Source organism: Diadema setosum, chromosome 21 (assembly GCF_964275005.1).
Source record: "Diadema setosum chromosome 21, eeDiaSeto1, whole genome shotgun sequence".
Lineage (NCBI taxonomy): Eukaryota > Metazoa > Echinodermata > Echinoidea > Diadematoida > Diadematidae > Diadema > Diadema setosum.
The window spans coordinates 8161227-8182604 of NC_092705.1; the positions used below are offsets into that span (position 1 = coordinate 8161227).

At 37.9% G+C, this 21378-nt stretch overlaps 1 protein-coding gene across 1 annotated transcript in view; it reads left to right on the top strand.

The window, feature by feature from the left end:
• The first annotated feature begins 580 nt into the window (after window positions 1-580).
• Window positions 581-21378, top strand: part of LOC140244289 (glycerophosphodiester phosphodiesterase domain-containing protein 5-like) — a 71766-nt gene continuing 50968 nt past the window's right edge. The window contains exon 1 of the mRNA XM_072323935.1: window positions 581-714. The gene's annotated coding sequence lies outside the window, so the exon portion shown is untranslated. The remainder of the gene's footprint in view (window positions 715-21378) is intronic.

The window sequence follows — 21378 nt, forward strand, 5'->3', positions numbered from 1 at the left end:
TGTGTGTGTAAGACCAGGGAGGTAAGACAAAATGTTCACACTGAATCTTATGTAAAATATGCAGAAAATAGAAAAATCGTCCGATATAGAAAGAGAAATAAAAATTTTAGCTGGTGAACTGAAAAGAAAAGAAAAACAACAAACAAAAAATTAATGGTTACAACTTAGGCAGTCAGAATCTATACTGTTGAAGTTTGTGAGACGAAACTGTATTACTCTTACCGTAATATGAATATGAGAAAACAATGTGGCCCATGTACCGAAGTTAAAAATATTGTTGTAAAATGGAAACCTGATCACTAACAGGTGCGGTCGTATACGGCCGCACCTGTTGCTCCGCGCATGCAGTTCGACGACTCCTTCTTATCGGCACAGCATTTCAGGAAATACGCCCTCTAGTACTTATTGCTATATCACTGAGCCCGACACTTATCACAGCAGCTTTACTCACGTTGGCGAACTGGAGCAGACAAGCGAAGCGTTTACCGATACCCATAATAGACAAAACCCCCCACTAGCGACTTCTTGCTCCGAATCAACAAGATTTCTTTACATGCACTAGCACACGAGCCGAGACGTACTTGACTGAGCAGTGTGCAAAGTGTACTCACAACACAGCGTCAGAAGCGTTGTAAGGCGTGGAACATCGTACTGAAAAGCATGGTGATCTGTTGACTGATCGGCTACAAAATTACAAGCCTCTAGACCCAAGCGGTGAGTAAACTATTAACCGATCATTGTTCTGTGTTCTCCATACGTGTTGTCACTGGCTGTGGCTCCTGTAGTCAGAACAGCTATAGTTCACGTGTGAAAGACAAGTCACAGCCCGACTCACTACTCGCTCAGAATATCCAGGAGGATGAGATAATACTTCTGGAAGTGCTCTGAGTCTGACTATTCAAGGGCGTGATGACATCTTATGTTGATCTCGTATTGTGGATATTGGTGAGATAGTAAATATTGTGATTATTTGAGGTTTAGACAAGGGAACCACGTTGCAACCTCTTGGAGCATATGAGCCTTACTTTTCTTTTTCTTTTTTAGAGGTGGTATGATATAGTGATTACACTGAATAACCAAACCAAAATAAAACATATTGCTCATCAGGCTGCAAGTAAAGGAACTATGATTATTACTATCATGATACTGAGCGTGGTCACCAACATCTGTGGTGAAGTGTTTTTCTACGTGCATGATAGTTATTTGCGCTTCTTGATTTGAAATGTCTAAATTTCTACTAGTAATATACTCTTCACTAAGATGTGGATCTAGCATACAACATTATAATAACATTATACCTTTGCCTACGCAACGCAACGGAAGCTCGTGTGGTTTTATTAATACGATGTGCATAGTTCGTGGATGTGGATTTGGGATAAGGGATGTGATAGATAATTATGGACCTAGAAATACATGGGACTATGGTGTTTTTGTCAACGGCTCGGTGCGTGGGTATGTCCTCATAAACATTGTTGGCACATATTCGTAGTACTATATCATAAGCACTACATGGTTAAATTACGATGTACAACAACCATGGAATGGAGAGAGGTCGACTGCTGGGTTATTGGGCCTTGCTGGGGGTGCAACCCCAGGGGCTAGGGGTATGAATGAGGGGAAAGGGGGGGGGGGGAAGGGGACTGACTGCCTGTAGAGCGTTATGGTTGGAGACTTGGAGTCTAATATAGTCGGATCAATGAGGTATTAGAGAACTCATACCTCCTTGGTCGGATCAAACTCTCTTCTAGCGCAACAGGTAGATTAGACTGACACACATTATTTTTGGCCGTGCTTGACTGCCATCACTCACTCGCTCCCACCATAAGAGGAACATAGTATTCACAATAATGTTTGTGAGCTTACGATTTCAGATGTCAATAAGCGCAGAACATAAACAAGTTATGAAAAAAAAAAGATAAAAGAAGAATATAAGAAAGAACTATTGAAAGCAGAAGGAGGACAAAAACACGATCCAGGGATGATTGCAGTCTTTTTTACGATCAGGCGGTACTGCAATGTATAGTGTATTGTCAAAATACGTTCATGGCTGGTATTCAAGCGTGATTCCCTGTGACTCTTTTCAGTCGAGTAAGCTCCTATTCTTCCCATTCAAGCAATACACCAGTGGATGATTATAAGTATAACAGAATTCCCCTGCGCAGATACGAGTCAATCGGTCAACATACCAACATTCTTTTTTGATACAAAGTTCACCAGATCTACATTGATTAGCTCCCCCCATCTTACGTTCTGTCCCCACATTGATAAAAGCATATCCAACCCCAGGCTCAGAGGGAACACAACATGTATACGCTTCTCAGGCTAGACCAAAGTTGAGCAGATATACATGGTCATTGTACATAATCTTTTTGAAAGACGGAGTTGAAATGTCATGATATAGCTGGGAAAGAACAGATACCACTCATTTTGCCGTGTCTCGTGTGTGTCTGTTTACCCAGGGAGGTGAGAGGAAATTGCTTTTTGTCTCACCTCCCTGGTTTACCACAGGTGTAGGCGCAGACAATGTAAATGTAATGCTCAGGATGTGTTCCGTATAATTCATAAAATGCCACAACCGCCTTGCCTTTATACAAACAAAACCCACTCCATACAGTGTGCAAAATACGAGGGCAGGTAGCATTTGGCAGTAAGATGAATTGCTCACTTGGCAGCTGTCAAATAAAGCTTGGGTTTTGTTTTCAGTTTGCTTTTAAGTTAAAGTCCTTCTTGATGACTCTTGGTTATCATTAATCTATTGCTCAGGATATAGTTTGCTACTGTAATATAGCCTGACAAAGTGGATTGTCAGAGCCGCATTGTTTCTACACGGACTAACAATGTTAAAAAGAAAAAAAGAAAAAAAAAAGAACGTTTGAAGTTCGGAGCATTTATAGGAACGCAAGAAAATCTAGAATTGGTACCAGCCTAGAAGCAGGCCAAACAACACCACAATACAACAAAGGTTGAATTGCTTGTAAGAAGGGTCTATTCTGAATTGCGACAAATGGCTTTATGCAGAAGATAGTTGATGACATTTTTCCACGGAGCCGTTCCGCGCGTTGAGACCCAGGTTGAGACCACGGAGCTCTCATGCAGATACATTGACAGACAATGGAAGGCACTGCTTATTGTGTTCTGGCTCAATTTCAGAAATTGTCGAACTTTGCTGAGCTGTGAGATGATGTTGAAATGGACACAAAAAGCAACCACAGACATACAAACGTTATAAACCTTATGAACAAACATCGCCATTTTAATAAACCGTATACTGAACGGTTTATATCACGTATGCCAGTGGAAAATAATTATCGAGTCTGTTTTATCTGGTCACTCAGTATTATAATCATTTCTTGGCAGCATTGAACTACTAAGTTTGTTTGAGGTTTTTGATTGCTTCGAATTTACACAATATCAGAGATTCTTTTAAATTCTTCAAACTGACGTCTTTGTTTTCCTGCTGGAAATAACACAGTGCCTCACAGTGTGTTCATATTACATCGTCCCCTATGTGAAACCGCTCGAATTTAACAGTGTAGAGATGATTTCACACTGTGCTGTGGTGTGTGTTTTTCTTTTGTTTTGTTTGTTTGTTTGTTTGTATGTTTTTTTACAGAGAGTTCACATAGAAATGTTCTATTTTACTCTGTGAATTTATGATTCACAATGTGTTCACAGTGTTAAAATAACTTGAATTTCACAGTGTGGAGAGTTTTCACACTGTGTTCACAATGTGTTCACACTGTGTTTCACACTGTGGGACACTGCGTTCTTTTTCTTTCCAGCAGCAGGGTCACATTACACTGCAACTATAGTGCAACATTTCCTAGTAACCATAGAAGACAAGCGTGAAGCTCAAACGCTCTCTCTCTCTCTTCAAGACAGAAGCAAAATCTTCTAGTATTTTTCCTTGTCACATGTATGTTAGATTGCTTTTATCGCCCTATATCCATGCCGAGCTATGGTATCTTGGAATATTACGCAGACCTGTATTGTGAGTACCGGTAATATTGGGAGGTGCGGTGCACTCCATAGGCGGCTATAGTACACCCATTCAAACAGTGATCTTTATTTGCTTAGCTCTTCATTGTTCTTAGAATCCCATCCGTTAAAGCCTACTCCCTTATTTTATTTGTATTATTGTGATGGGGGAAGAGCACATACAAAATTGTTCAATGGATGAACGATGAAACAGAAAATACACATTGAATGACATCTTAATGAAGGTCGACGTATAATGGTCGTACAATGTCAACCCTTGTCTTCTAGGTTCAGAGATGTGACACTAAAAATTATCACCAAACAATGGCACCGCTCTATGCAATAAACCTATGGTACAAATTGACTTTGATAAACAAAGTAAAATGACGCCGCAGCAGTTTCATCGAAATTGGCACATAAAATTGTGATATGTTTCAGTAAGAACATTTTCAGCACAGTTAAGAGTGTTATGGACGATTCACTGGTATTTCTTTTTCATAGTAGTTAGATCCTATTTTGCCCTGATAAACAATGTTGCCATGAATTTGTACTGCTGTGTGTTTGGTGATGAGTCTATTTCAATTGGCGATAAGTGGCGATGAGTCTTTCAGACAAGGCAATTATCTTCCAAGTATAGGATTTACTTTCAGGCCGATCATAATGTCGAAGATTTCGCGTTATACCAACAGCCCACGCAGTTCCAGACTTCGTCTGAACTGCTTACTTTGCGGTGCATCACAATATAATCGCCCTTGAATCGTGGGATCATGACTGAAGACTTTAATGGCCTTGTTTGTTCTCCTTTACATACATAACCACGGACTGCACACACAGCATCGACAGTCGTTGTAAACAGTCTCGGTGTGTGCTACCGCGTGCAGTACGCTCTTTGGGTGAAAATGAATAACGAGAAAGAGAGAGAAAGAGAGAGAAAAAAAATAATGTATTATAAGTTTATAATCCGAATCTCGGTCGTAATCACAATCGGATTCAACCGTCGATCAGACCATTCTGACAGTTATTTCAACCTTGATATGCCTGCAATGCTCATTTGACTGGAAACGTTATGGGGAAAAAAGGAAAGAAGAGGAAAAGACGACAGTTGGTGGCAATTCGTCTCGGTCCATTGTTTACCATTATACAAAAGAAAAAAAGAAAAAAGCGAGGTTTTAGTATACAGTACATTGACCCAAGCCCTCGAAAATGCTGTCCCTCCTCCTGTTTCACTCTCTCTCTCTCCCTCCCCCTCTTTTTCTGTTTGTTTGTCTGTCTGTCTGTCTGTCTGTCTGTCTGTCTCTTTCTCTGGTACGTGCTGCTAACGTGGTATACGAGTACGCCAGAGAACAAGGAAGTTTGGTAGAAAAACTAGTGGGTATCTGTCAAGAAAATTATGTTTTTATTATGGCTAGACCTTTAAAGCTCGTATGTCTCTTTTGCAACCCAGAAAATCAGATTCCCTTTAAAGGCTGGTTTATTGTAGTGGTAGGTAATTCAGACCATTTCTATTACACAGAATGATAAAACGTGAAACGCCTATATAATGGAGGGGGAAACAATACTCTAAATGTCCATTGCAGTGAATTTATTCGGACCCCGAAAAAAAAAAATCCATTTATTTTTTTTTCTCTGAACAAAAGGCATGAAAGGGGATAGGGAGTAGTTTTTCATGTTGTTTTTTTTTAATTAAACTCTGAGGTGTATTACTGTATTAAAGATTTTATACTCGACGTTGGGAGACACATATGTAACGATGCAAGATTTTGTTCCGTTTGCAAAAAGAGATGTACAACCTTTAATGTGAAATAGGGACTTTGTGACTGCGGTGCAGGATAGCCTGTGCTGTGCACAAACAGTTTCTCTGTCCACTTTTCAATGAAACTATTTCTATTGATTATTCACTAATCTCAGTGAAATCCTACCATCGATATAACTTTTGAATAATAATACAAAATAAAGCAAAACGATACGAAACGAAACAAAAGACACCCAATTGTTCCAACTTGGCTCTTTGTAGAGTGACAATCATATACGAACGAGATATAAGAAGTTTTCTAAGAATGGGATAGAAACAATAAAATTACATTTTTTTTTTCCCGATGGAATAATGGTATTGGTTGTAACCACAAAAGCATTCAAATTGAATCGCGGATTGATGTTGTTTGACTAATTTCATCCAATCTGCAAATACGTGTATGATATTATACATGTGTGGGTGCGACCAAAGTCATTTAAGGTGAAGTCTTGTGGAATTTTCCTATATTAATGTCCGATTTGAACTACTGCCACGCATTCTATTCGTCTCATTCTACTCTGTATATATCAAAATCCACTTGAATATGCTTTAGATATTTACACTTTAAACGTTCGAAACTATAATAGCATAATACTGCCTGAATATTCTGGTCGAAAGATCTCAAAGTGTTCGCTGTTATTCACTGTAGAAATAGAAATAACATAAATAAACAAACTAATAAATTAATGAAATATAGATTAATGAATGAATAAGTAATAAAAATAATAAATGAATAAGTAAATAAGTAAATAAATATGTAATAAACAAATATATAGATACTGAACAAGATGAAAAGAAAAAAAAAAACATATTCATTCCACCACTGTAGGTACTATATCATGCTTCCTGGTTTAATAAAATCACTGAGGTCATTCACATTGCCAAATTCTTGCTGTCAGTGTTTCGCATGTCTGCCCAGTGGTATTCATTTTAGCAAATGCATGAATGGATATATAAATAAATTGCAAAGTAGGTAAGTAGATGTACAATAAGCGAATAAAGCTATAAATGAATATAATCAGAAAAATACACAAATAAACAAATATATAATATTTAATCAAATGTGAATAAATTAATGAAATAAGTAATACGATGCTGTTGATTTGCAGTTTTTAAACTATGCTGTGAGTAAGATATAATCATTATTTGTATGTACCTTTAAAGAGTACTCCAAATGCGATGAAACACTAGATAAAGACAGACAATAATGTACTTTATTACATCACTCGCTTATGCCGAAGGTTCCAGAATGAAAAGGGACAATTATATTTAAAATTTGCGTTTAGATATCTGTTCATATTTTGAGTTGGTATTAAGCGTGATAAAGCCCACAATTCGGTGAAGTTTTGTCATGTCGTAACCCTTAAGCGCTCCAGTGTTTTAAACTCCAAGCCAAATCAAGAAACGAATAGATGCTTGCACACAGTAGAAGTGTGCGTGATACAGTAATGTGAGCACATCGCATGGCCCATCAGCCAATCCCATTAGTCACGATTAAAGGAGAATGAGACCCAAATATGTATGTGAATTGAAGGAATGCATTATTATGAATATAACTCATTATTAATTTTTTTTTTTTTTTTTTTTTTTTTTAGGGGGAGAATCGGAACATCTGTTCAAAACATAATGATAATAAAATAAAGTTTTGATACAGCCATCGCTGAGGTGATCGCTGAATAAGAAGACTAAAATACTTTATGACGTCACATATATAGACAGCGATATGTATGTTGTATAATCGTATATTGTAAAATATTCGATTCAACATACTTTCACTTTTCTAGAATAATGCAAGAGCACGTGACTTATCTCTTTTAGAAAGCAAGTAATGACCCTTAAAATTATGTCATTACCAAGTCGAGGGAATGTGGACTTTTGATACTGAAAAGGTAATGTAATTAAATGTGGCATTCGCTTTACATTTCCTTTATATCGGTATACATACGTGACGTCACAAACTTAGCCTTCTCATCCAGCAATTTACGTGGATAACTACGGCTAAGGGACCGACGGTTAGTTAAGTCCCCCTCTCCCGCCCCCTCCAAAAGACTTTAAGGCAATAAGAATAAAGTTCGTTGCTTGACACCTGTAGGGCCACTAGCGCTATTATAAGAGCTTTAACAATGAACTCGAAACAAGGGATCTTGTGATTAATAGTCTGTTGTAAGTCTTGGCTACAGTAAGCAACAACGGCTCAAGTTTATGAAGAGGAACCTTCAACAAAAATTGTACCTCTTTAACCAGCCTACGAGAGTAACCGTAACGTGCTCTCCTTGACATATCAGTGGACCTGAACAACCACAAAAATGAGACATATTTTTGCACATTTCTTCTTTGATTCTATACCTTTTTTTTAATTATTATTCAGAGATAGTATTCTTTGATTCATACCTTTTTTTATTATTATTATTCAGAGATTTGCATTATTTACGCAAATAATCCTTCCCGAATCATGCTATTGGGACGGCCATCAGAGTCACGCTCTGCCTACTTACGATGGTTTAGCCTATTCCTATAATTATTATTTTTTTAATTGCTCCTCACCCACGCACGCATGGCAGGTCTGCGATTAGACTCTACGCTGTTACAAAACTGTCAATGATCATTATGATATGAAATTGACTATTCCTAGAATGTTGCGTAGCTCTCAACATCATCCATGGTTTTGAATTGAACTTTGAGCAAAATGCGGAAAGAAAGCCGCTATGCATGTGGCAAAGCAAACAAGGAAGGTGATGGTATATAGCGATGCACTATGCAGTGTATACAAACTCGATAGATTTTGTGTCAGTGATCATGGGGTAAAGTGTATTGTCTTGACGAGTATGTTGTTGAATGACTGTGTCGCTGTGGATTTTAATGGAGTGTGACGTTAAAGCGAGAAGATGGCGCTGGAATTATGATTGCGATCATTAAACAATAATGTTCATCACTTTCCAGTATTTCATGGCGACGTTTTGACTACTTGCGAGAATGGCGATACTGTCCCAAAGAACAAGTAGCAAGAACTTTGAAGATATAAACAAAGAATGAATTTAGCCATTTGCACACACTTAAATCCCACGTAAAGTCGATGGACTTTATATTGCGCAAACCTGATAGGTATATTACTCTAATTCTTTAAACATAGGGTTACATTATTCTCACCGTCCGCCTTATTAATGTCTAGGCCGCTTCCTAGCTGCAGCAAAATTTAATGAATTTACGTGGCCTTTAAAGGGAAGATAAACCCCAAGAGCAATGTGGATTGAGTGAAAGTAGCAACATTAGTAGAACACATCAGTGAAAGTTTGAAGAAAATCTGACAATCGATGCAAAAGTTATGAATTTTTAAAGTTTTGGTGTTGGAACCGCTGGATGAGGAGACTACTAGAGGTTATGACGTATGAGTGGACAAGAATACCAAGAAAATATAAAGAAAATACTATAAAAATCAATTTTTCATGAAAATCACAAATTCCATCAACTTGATATTGACATATGTTAAGGGTAGCAATTATTCCCCCTGCTTTCTGAAAGCGGTTGGTCCATTGCTCTTTCATAATTCTAGAAAAGTGAATTTTTGTCGAATTTCCTTTATATTTTCTTTGTATTGTTGTCCACTCATACGTCATCCTCTAGTAGTCTCCTCATCCAGCGGTTCCAACACCAAAACTTAAAAAATTCATAACTTTTGCATCGACTGTCCGATTTTCCTCAAACTTTCATTGATATGCTCTGCTAATGTTGCTGTTTTCACTCAATCCACATTGCTCTTTGGGTTTACCTTCCCTTTAAGAATATGCAATAGAAACGCTTTGTCCGAGGGCACACTGTCCGTGCAGCACTTGATATACACTCTGGCTGAGCTTCAATAAACTCATTGCACAGGAACAACTCTATGGATCGACGGGCGAACTTTTGACTGGATATAGCACATAAAGTTTCCTCAGTGTTTCCTTCAAGAACCGGTTCCACGGTAGACTGCAGAAAACCAACGGAGCTCATCCCTTTCCTTACATGTACATATGGTTTGCTTTGCATGCTTCATGCATACCATTATGCAGAGCTAGCTGCGTATTGAGATATATGCATCCATGGCTTCGTAATGTCAAGAGGGGAAACAAAAATAATGAAAAGAATATGTTGGCCACACGACAGGAAGAACTCAAAGAGATCAACCTGTTATGCTTTGTCAAGTGGTACCTGTGTGCCGTGATATGAATGTAGGAGCACTGATAGTTGAGTGGTGTATTGTAAGCCTAGTATTCACAGGTATAGTCTTGTACAAGAGTGGTACCAGTGGTAGTACACATAACAATTGCAGTAGTAGTAGTAGTAGTAGTAGTACAGATGCTGTAGTGAAGAAGAAGTAGTAGTAATCGTATAGGAGTAGTAGAAAGTCGTAGTAGTAGTAGCAGTATAGTAGGACGTAGCAGTAGTAGTAGTAGTAGTAGTAGTAGTAGTAGTAGTAGTAGTAGTAGTAGTAGTAGTAGTAGTATATAGTAATAGTAACAATAGTTAATAGTAGCCCCCTACCTCGTAGTATGAGTAGTATAGCAATTTCCTAGTATAGTAGTGATGCATGGGGTGGGAGTTAGAGCAGCAATCTGGTTATCAGGGTAATCATACCATAGCTACCATCGACGTTTCTGCTCCAGGTACTGACACAACTGCTCGACTGTTGATGCTCCTCTTTTCGTTGGCAGTATGATTAGCGATGAAATAAATCATACAGGACCTATATTTTGCCCAGAACTTGAATCAAAGCGGAAATCAGTCCCTTGTAACGTTCAAACCGACCGAAAAGAAAAAAAAAATCACGAAAAATCACCAAGATGTATAGACTTTCAAGTCTGCGCATGTTTTCATGGAAGAATTGCCATTGTCAACATCACCGTGCAAAATTAGGAAGTTAATTGAAGTGGTGTCATTTAAGCCCGCCGCACACTTTACGACTTTTAGTCGCACGACTAAGAGACTTCGGATCTGAAATAAACAAGCGTGTTTATTCTGAGGCTATCGTGATTTAACTCGGATCCAAAGTCTGCCAGTCGTACGACCAAAAGTCGTATCGTGTGCGGCGGCCTTTAATTTCAAGAAGAGCTTTGAGTGTTATAGAGGGAATAAATTGGTCGTCACGCCTGAAACACGACTACGACTGTCCGAGGATGTCTCCGATGACTTTTCCGACGAAGTGTCCATCCTACACAATTTCACTCGACCTTTCAAAGGCTCGTTTCCGATTGATGACGTCACTGGATGACTCGTCTTCAATTTTCTCGTCTATTTTCCCCCTGTACATAGCCATGCCCTGTTCACATCTTAACGTGTTCGTTTGTGAGATACTACAGCCACTCTGTAGATGATAATGCTCTGTCTACCAAATTCTTATTATTGCAATATTTGATATTTTCTATGCAGTATTGCTGCCAAATATTAGTTTGGTAACGTTAAGAAATCATCTAGCATTGCCGAGTTTTATTGATATTACTCTTTCGTTCTCAATCTTATCGTGTTTCACAACTGTAATCATCGTTACGATTGTGTAGACTATTAAAACTTTTTCTTTTAATCCTCCATACCCTCTTCTTTCATCTTCTCATCAATCATTTAATCATCCACGGATTTCCATTGTTATCGTTATCGTCATAGCTATCACTTATAGTAGGGCCATACTGGTAGTATCATCATGATGATCGTTATGATTGTGTGTACATTTAAAATTTTCTTTATTTTCTATACTGGTACCCTCCACTTTCATCTTCTCATTATAATGCTTTATCATTTTTTATGCCTCCGCCCGAAGGGTGCTGGAGGCATTATTTTCCATATATATCATCAATATCTCTATGTAGTGTTCTTTTTATTGTTTCTATCATCATCGTTGTCTTTCTCTTTGCTGTCATTGCCATTGTTAGTCAGTCAGATTGATCACATGACAGGACCGCGGGTAATTAGGTTATACCAAATAACATTTTATTTTTGGTGTGCTTTTCTGGGAAGGAAGGCATTATTATGATTTGAATCTTAATTTAGCTGCCACACTGGTATACTCCAGTCACGAAATGAGGCATTGTATCTACTCCGTAGAGAGGCTGTTTAATATGTGATGCACAATACCTACAGTCTGCATTCTGCTATTAAAGTTTAGGTTGATGTCGATCAGTAAATCTACATTAATGTAAATCAAATATTGAGTTCTATTCTTCGAAATCATGGAATGGTGTTTGTATGGAGACTCTGATACAATATTGGTGATGGTTCTCAAGTGATACAGGCATAAATATATACTCTGTATGATTTTTTATTATTTATTTTTTTATCAAGTGTTCTTTACCCATGATAGCCCCATCAGTGGTATAATTATACACTGTTGGGGGCCCTGCAACAGAATAACAAAGGACAATAGTTAATTCAACATACACAAAGTAACAGTCAAGGACATCCCGTTATACATCACAATATCAAAACAACATCAATGCTTTAGAAGTTAGATGTCACCAAAGGTATCCAGGAATGTCCTCGAGTTTAGACGAACCACATGCACCAGTCATAACATGAAGAAACACCGCCAAACAGGAATATAGAAGCACAAAACAGGAGCAAGGTGCGGGAAGCTGCACTCATCGCGCTGCACCTTTATGATAATACAATAGGATGATTAGGGGACCATGCCAATTAGGAGTTTGTATTTTTTTTCACATTGCAAAGAAAACACCAACCAATGAGCATTATATAACTCGTTGCTATGGTCACAGCAACAACAACAGAAGAAGAAGAAGAAGAAGAAGAAGAAGAAGAAGAAGAAGAAGAAGAAGAAGAAGAACTCGGTGTGAAATGGGTCCCAGACAGTTCGGAAATGTTCAGTATATCGAAGAGGATGTGTCGACCCTGGAAACCACGTTAGAACAAAGAAGTGGGACACTTTGGTGAAGGACAGTCCGTGGTGTCTGCGGCGATGCTAGTCACGTGACCCCTGTGAGAGCCAGACAACTGCAAACACTTGAAAATGCTTTTCTTAACAGTCTCTCATCCTGATTTAGGCTCTCTACGTCATAGCTACATCCCCTTGCACATGAAAATAGCTGCAAAGTAACGTTCTTTTCATATTTTCCTGCATAGTGACCCGCCACACCATTAAAAAAAGATAACAACAAATTGTAAGCCGTCGTCATTACTCATATCGTCTACTGTGTAGTCACTCCACGACACCTGCTATTCTCATTTTCACTCGTAGTATGATTCATTTATTTTATTTTCACTCGGGTTTTTTGTTTGTATTTTTCAATACTCAATCTGATATTGTTTAAAAGAATGCTGGAAGATCTTTTCTTACACAGTATAATGGCGTATATACACCACTGGTGTAACACCAGCAAGGCCGGTATTGTTGATTTTAGCACGAAAAACAATTTTGGAATTTGTACAATGACTGAGTAGTCCTTTCGATTTTTTTTTTTTTTTTTTTTTTTGGGGGGGGGTAATATGTACCTACTTTAAATAGTACAGAGAATTATATAGATAATGTATTTTGTTATTGTTTCAGCTAATTTGTGATTTACTATGAAATATTACCGCATCCTGTAGGCCCACAGGGTAATAAATTATGTATATACTCACACCCTTTCTTTCTTTTTGATAAACAAAGCAGAATGACGGTTTTGGCTATACGTGCAACCATGCTGCACGAACGGAAGTACTCCGACGGTAGCAAATCTAGAAAGCAAAGACACATTAAGGAAGCACATGCTAGCCACATGAGGAAACTATCCTTCCGTATATTATCAACTCGACGAAAAAAAAAAATATATATATGTATAACCGCTTACCCGCATTTATTTATTTTGCCTTTAATAAGCTTGTGTATGGCCAAACAATCATTCGGCAGTATTTGCTAACACTTCTTGCTGGTATCAAATTATATTTCCATATCTCTGTATCTGTGTATAGTATAAGGCTCTCTCTGACACAACTTTGGTTTTTTTTTTTTTTCCCCAGAGATAAGTCAGTGCAGAGTGCTGTTTCCATCTATAGAGTAAACAGACATACAAATCATGTTTGCCTAACCTTTAAAGTATGGTGAACGTGACATTAAAATCAAGAAAATCATATAAAAGAAGGTGACAAAGCAGAGTGAAAGTTCTCCTAAAATATATTTTTAATGTGACTTATTAAAAGATATTCGCGCCACTGAGAAATCGCGAGTTAAAACTGACTGATTTGCTTCACCGATATTCGCTCCGGAATAGCCGTCTTTTTCGAGCTCTAAAATATGACGTCATGAAATGAACAAAACCCTTTACGAGTGGTGCAGCGGGACATCGAGGCCGCCATTCATAAAGCACGTATTTCTTGGTGAGCGGATGCAATATCTGGCCTGTCTTTAGTCGCATCTGCTTTTTCGGCTGAGACAGTAAAACGTCCAAATTTCACCTTATATTGTACGTAAAGACTTTGAGTTTGACATCGAGAGTGAATTGAGTGTTGACAGTGACAATGACACTAATAATGACAGTGGCAAAGTCGGGGTGGAAGACGAAGCGAGGGAGAGGCAACGGAGCCCACTGCGTTGTTGTATTTTGTTATGGTGCGCCAAAAGTAACCGTGTCTGGTTCTGTTACAATATCACTTCCCCGCTAATAATTTTGTTTAAAAAGCCTAGAGGTTTCATATAATGATGTTGATGCCCTTGATTTTGACATAAGAGTAACATTTTGCATTGATTTTGTACTGAATTCCTGATTTTCATATTGTTTTCATAGTACTTTGGCGCACCATAGCAACAAACCAGACCGTGTTCGGCATAAGGGCTGCGCTATTGTCCGACAGATGCTAAGTTTGACTTTCTTGATGGGCCTATAGTAGCTAGCGGCATGACACATGTCGCGACGCGTCAGCATCCTACTACTAGACTAGTACTGTACTACAACGTAGTAACGTTAGAGGTTCTCAAGGGGTCTAGGCCTAATGCTTCTAGAAAATGTCTAACGGTTACTTCTACTAGTAGCTAGCTGCCCCTAGAATGGACCAGTGATCAAGTTGTGTTCAGGATTTCTGTGTGAGGAGATTTGCCAGCAGCAGGAACAGGACGACGGTGTTCTAACTAGAGTTCTACAAACGAAAACAAAACAAAACAAAACCAAAAAGACGATTTAGCATGCCATCACATTACCGGCAAATACTACCTACAATCTAAGATCTATCTAAGATCATCTAACTTAAAGGCCTTCGTGATTACGAGTACGTACTACGTACAGTAGGTCAGAGTTCTGGTTCTAAGTTAGAGTGCCTAGGCCTACTACGAGCCGTTTAAGAGTCGAGACTGAGGCGCGAAAGCACAAGTAGAAGTCTAAAAAGGTTGTCATCTGTATACTTAATGGTAATTCTATGGAAGATGGATTTAATGAGTGAAATTATAACTCTTGTGCCTGACTGTGTGAACAAGCCATTAGACACCTCACTGCACTCAGTGGGTCATCATGCGGAATTCACGCTTTGAAACACGGCGCCGCGTAGTACAGCGCATCAGCGCAGGGCTGATTTGTTCATTTCGTGACGTCATAATTTTGGTCACCAAAATTTCGCCCTCAGATCGGGTTCAGGTGGTGTAAAAAGGGTCTCAAAACACCATCTCTCCATCGTTCTAGAGACGTTTTCACCTTCTGAAAATCAATTATTCATATTCCTAGAGACTTAGGCTTTCCAGAAATATATAAATCACCTTGTTTATGAACATTGTCCTTTTTTTTTTCTCATTCACCATACTTTAAAGGCTGTGATTAAGTGCACATTTTTTTCAGTAATCTTTTATTTTATTTCTATAATTTCACATAACAAAAACATTCATCTTGAATGTATAAACACAAGATACAATCAACAATGTTTGATGAAGAAAAAAAAAAATCAATCGGTGCGTTCAACACAGACTTACACGAAGCTGCAACTTAGCTTGTTTTTTTTGTGTGTGTGTGTTTTGTTTTCAGTTTCAGTCCACACCTCATGGATATTATGTTTCAGTCTTTGTGATCATTGGCACGTATTACACGTTTACTGAGTCTACAGCCAATCAACATGATGGTTTTGTGATCGTTGACTATATGCGCTTAAGGTCACCCATGCACCTGTAAATTAGTTTTCATTTAGATATCAGACAAGAAATAAAAGATAAATCTGTAAAATACAAGAGAAATTCAGTGTCTTTCGCGTTTCATATCTATACAAAATAGACCAATTTATTTCACTCCGGGTCTCAAACAATTGCATTAGGGGGGTTATCGGTTCAAAGTCTGCTTGAAGGTCATCATAAAGAAAGACTATGTTTTTACCACTCAAAAATTTCATGTGTTTTCTATCTACCCGAAACAAATGTATCCCCCCCCCCCCCTTAAATTGAAATTAAGACGAAAACGTGATCAGCCTCCGAATGAGATGTATGCTATAGAAGGATTTGTTAAAAAAAAAAAAATGGTAAAGACTTGTGGTGCAAACTCGTGTGCGACTTGCAGGGCCATAGCGGCATTGCCTCAAGGAATATGCATACGAAACTCTGATTTCTGTTCGGAAAAAAAAAAACAAAAAAAAAAAACTTAAAAATCGACATTTTGTAACTTAATTCGTTTGTCTATTGCATGGAACCATTTCCATTCAGTCTATTCGTTTCTACACCATACATAAGCTGATGAGTATGAAGTGCTTTCTCGCTGTATTATGATAAAGCGCTAACTGTTCCCAGGGAAATATATCCTCCTCCGGGAGTAGACTAATTGATACAGACGCTGTTTAAACAATCGTTATCAGTGACGTCACGACTTCAAGTCAAAGAGGTACATGTAAGGAATGACTGTCTATCAAACCCAGTATGGATGATAATTTTTGCTTTTTTGTTTATCACTCTACGTGTCTTTTGCATAACGCGGTGCAAATTAATGCATGTTGATTCGCATCGATCCATAATACCCTGATCATCAATGTGGCCAAAGAAAAAAAAAGACTCCAGCGTTTTTATTAAAGGCATAATTTACCATTTGCAGATGAAACAAAAACCAGCATTATTGTTTTAAATACTTCTAAAACGTGAGTTAGGGATAGAAACAACCAATGTAAAAATTTGAATCCGTTAAATCAATGTTAAGCATTGTTAAATACACCAAATGTGAACAATAAATGTAATAAGAATACTTCCAGACTAAACCGTCTACAGTTATGGTTTACTGCGAAAAATACTGATATATCCATATATCCTAGGCCTTATGGCGAAAAATGTATATGGTAGGATGTTTTGTGATACAACAGACCTACACATATGCATCGGATGTGATATCTTGAACATTTTTTTAAATCACTGCTCCCAAATGTAAACTGGACCTTTAAAATCTCATATCTCTAAAATCCATTTTATTACCATGGCATGCGTTCTCAAAATTGTCATCATCACCACAACTAGCCTTTGTGTGCCGTGTCGAACGTCCTGGCAGCCAAGATTGAAAAATCAGAAGACTTATATATTTCTGCGTCATGTCTCATTCTTTTGTCAGGTGCATATTGGAGTTCTAAATTGAGAATCTTTTTTCCCACGCAGAAATAGCAGCGGGAGACATTTTCCTGTCCAGTCTTACTGTTTTCCCTCCCATTCTGTCAGCTTTCGAGCGTTAATCAGGGCTTCCTCTACCCTTTGCTACGCAGCGATGATAACGTGTTTGCGCTCAGCTCACACCAGTTCAGAAAAAGTTTAATTTTTAGACAGAAGACAGCATTCAGTTGACGTGGTAGGCTTCTTTCAAGACTAAATCAAATATTTTTTTGACCTGACACCCCTCACAGACAATGCGCTTCGACAGATCGCACAGTAGCGTCCCTTTCTTGTATTAAAGAATGATGTCCACAGCACCGGAACATCTAACCCAAAAGAAATGACAATGGTTGTGATAATGATAATGATGATATCACACTTGTAGTCGTTACAATGATATCGAAAATAATAACACTTGACAATGATAGGTAACAACATTATCTTAGGTGTGAGTTCCTTCAATTTGTCTCCCTCTACAACCTATACCTTTCTTTCATTTAACATTAAACAATTTTAGATTTGTGCAAGAAGGGAAAACTTCAGCAGAGAAAGCCAAGTACATTACATGAAATTTAGCTGTTGTTTGGAAAACTAGAGTGTCTTTAAACATTCTGTTAGAAATAATAACTCATAACTAATTATTTATTGTTGATATTATACTCATCTACCATATACTTATGTTATGATTATATGATTGTATTACGCGTTGTGTTACGCGAAGTGTACTTGCTTGTGTTCATGATGCCAGGATCACCCTCAAAATTGAGCTTCCTTGTTTACAAAATGAATTATCGGCTGGTGTGAAATCCAACAGTTTTAGTGATATCCCTCATGCACTGCTCACTTCAATTCAGACAACTTCCTGTCAGAATACGATAATAAGGTCTACGCCCACGATGGTAGAGATAATAAGGAAAACTGTGTGAACCGTATGCAAAGTTTCCCGCGCAAAATGCCACATAAGTTGTTCTTCTTTGCAACTGGTTGATTGTTCTTCTTATTTCAATTCGACTTGTAAAAGAAGAAGAAGGAGGAGGAGGAAAAGCAGAAGGAGAAGAAAGTATTATGAACGAAGGAAAGAATAAGGACGTCCGTCGGCGGACTGTGACCACTGTGGAGATGTTATTGCGGATATGCGTTTATATAGCTGGATTTGATACTGTGTTATTAGGTGTAATTCGATAGTGAAAGTTTTGATCTCAAAGCGGTGTACCTGGTCATAATCATGATTAGTCATGACTGTGTACATAAAAGGTGACGTGATATTCTCTCTCTTTTTGATGATTTTCAAAGGCATCAAATATTGATTCTCCCGTCGTTTGGCTGTCTACTCTTGTGGTTTGAGCGAAGATACAGAAATAACATCAGTGTTGCCGTGAAAATAATGGTTTTATTAAAGATATTAGTTTACATGGATATGACAATACTAATAGGCATACTATCTGAGTAGGGTCTGCGTAACGCTCACTATGAGTGATAAGTATAATTAACCAACCCTTAAAGAGAGACTCTATCCAAAGTTCAAGTCAGTTAAAACAAGGTTTGAAAAAAAAATATCGAACAATAAAGGGAGAGTTATGACATTTCAGTGTTTGTTGATGTTGTTTTTTTCCTGTTACTTCACCTGACAGCCAGGAAAAGCCACATGACGATTTATGAAGAGGTAATGCCCCATTCTTTTCAAGGTTAAGTTTGCAACCGCAACAAAATCTCCTTTAAAAAGAGGTACATATATACTAGTATCTGCCAAAACATTTCAAGTCTGAAATCATTTTATGCGAACGATATACCTGGCACTTTACTCAAACACTGTCAAACAAATATATATTTATGTGAATGAGACTTGAAAATCGACAACCTCACCTATCTTTAAACTTTGGTGACTTTGGTCGATATTTAAGTGTTCGTGGAAACGTTTGAAGTTTTCATAATTTTGTTGCAACAATGTCCTTCCCATCGTGATGAAACTTTCACTGTTTGGACTAACCTCACTCGATACTATAATATCTGATGTCGAACATCCACTGGAATTCCCCTTCCAAGTTTCTCATTCTCGCTTGTTCCGGAAATCGTTACCATGGTAACCACTTTACGAGGGTGAGATGCTATTATTTGTGTAAATAGTCACATTGCGCTGAAAGTACATTCAAACCACTAACTTCAACAACGCCCTAGTACAGAGTAATAGTGTGTTTGATGACCAATTTTAATGCAAACTGACATGGATGTGAAAGATGTAGCCTACATGTATACACACTGTAAAAACATCGGTGTTAGATTTAACACCATGGGTGTTAAATCTATCACCGATCAAACTTCAATAGAGGACCACACCCACAGGTGTAGAAAATGTATTGTGACGGTGTTAAAAAGTGTTAGCCTAGCACTTCGTGGTGTTAATTTGACACTGTGGCTGGTGATATTTTTGACACTGCGCTAGAGTTAATTCAATAATGACACCGCATGGTGTTGATTTGATATTGGTGGTGTTAATTTCAATGGTATAACACCCGTCCAGCTTCAATAGGGGACCACACCAACTGGTGTTACTGTGGTGTAAATGTATTTACAGATTTTTTCAAAAATCAAGTACTTTATCGGAAAATTCTTTATCGTCTTGTTGAAGTTCAAAATTAACAAGAAGTGCAGTAACTAAGAAACTATTCAAAAAACAATTTTAAGTTTTGAAATGACACCCGGAGGTGTTATTCTAACACCATGAATGAGCACCAGAAATTTAACACCAGCTCGGTGTTTCACTTTTTGCAGTGCAGGTACAAGAATACAGTAGTCTACAGTAAAGTTGGTACAAGTTTAAAAACGCAGTCGACCGCAGTCGAGATACTTACTGTAATTTTGCCAGATCACGGCCGAGGACATGTGTCTTCTGCGAAAAGATTTACGCTGTGTTTTTTTTTTTAATTCCTTTTTGTGCCATGTGATATAGGTATGTCCGGATTCGAGTGCCAAGTCCTGTTCGTTTTATGATTTCCTGATGTAATAATGGTATACTTGGATCAGTCATCTGCATACTGAGAAAACTAGTCTGACAATGTGAGTAGGTACGCCTGCTGATTTCAGAGACAATGTGTATAAGTAAATTAGTGAGTTTATGTCAGTGTGATAGAACTGTGTTTTTTAAATGACTACCAATAGATGAAGAAACAAAGGAATGATATATTGATGCGTTTGAGATAAATGAAGGAATGGTTGCATGGTTTTGTTTAAGATTTCGGTTGAGGTGGGTAGGGTAATTAGAATAAGTGTCTTTCAAACAGATTTACTGGGTATTCGTGTGCCCCTATGGTAATAGGATAATGTGCGCAACCAAATCTATTTTGGATTGGAAGAGGTTCATCGTGGTGAAGAATGAATGAAGAAAGTAATCAGTTGTCTCACGATGTGCAAACGTTAAGAGGTTGCGACGTTTCGACTGCTAACTGCTAGTCTTCGTCATAAAATCTATTTTATGAGATAAACCTAACAGGCAGTTTATATAGGCAGTTCTCTATATACATATTATTTTAATAATTATCATAATATCATCCTGCTCCGTGATATAAAGCTGTTACTATAATTGTATGGTATTACTGCTGCATGTACATTCTTAATCTTCCTGTGCATCGTTCAAAAACTTGAAATGATGCGTTCTTGTTAGCAAGTGAGCTATATAAAGGCCCGAATGGATTTTCATCATGAGTCATACACTTTTTCAACAGCCTGCAACATGTGTCTCGATGTTGGTGTCTAGCTCTAGACAGTAACCTCAGCTTCTATAGATTCGGAAGGGACATTTGTAAAATCTCACACCTTATAGCTTTAACGCCATCACTATGATCACAAACTGTCAGGAACTTAAGTCTGCTGTAAGTAACAGCGAGTTCAAACAAGGAGAATGATAAACATTTCAGCAAAGTCGGATATAAACTGAATTGCATGAAATTTGAAGTTGTCAATATATGACATTGGAACGGATTTTAAACTCAACCACACAAGTTCATTAATTTGCCAGTACTACATACACGCTTATACGTACACGCTGTTTATATGATTGAGT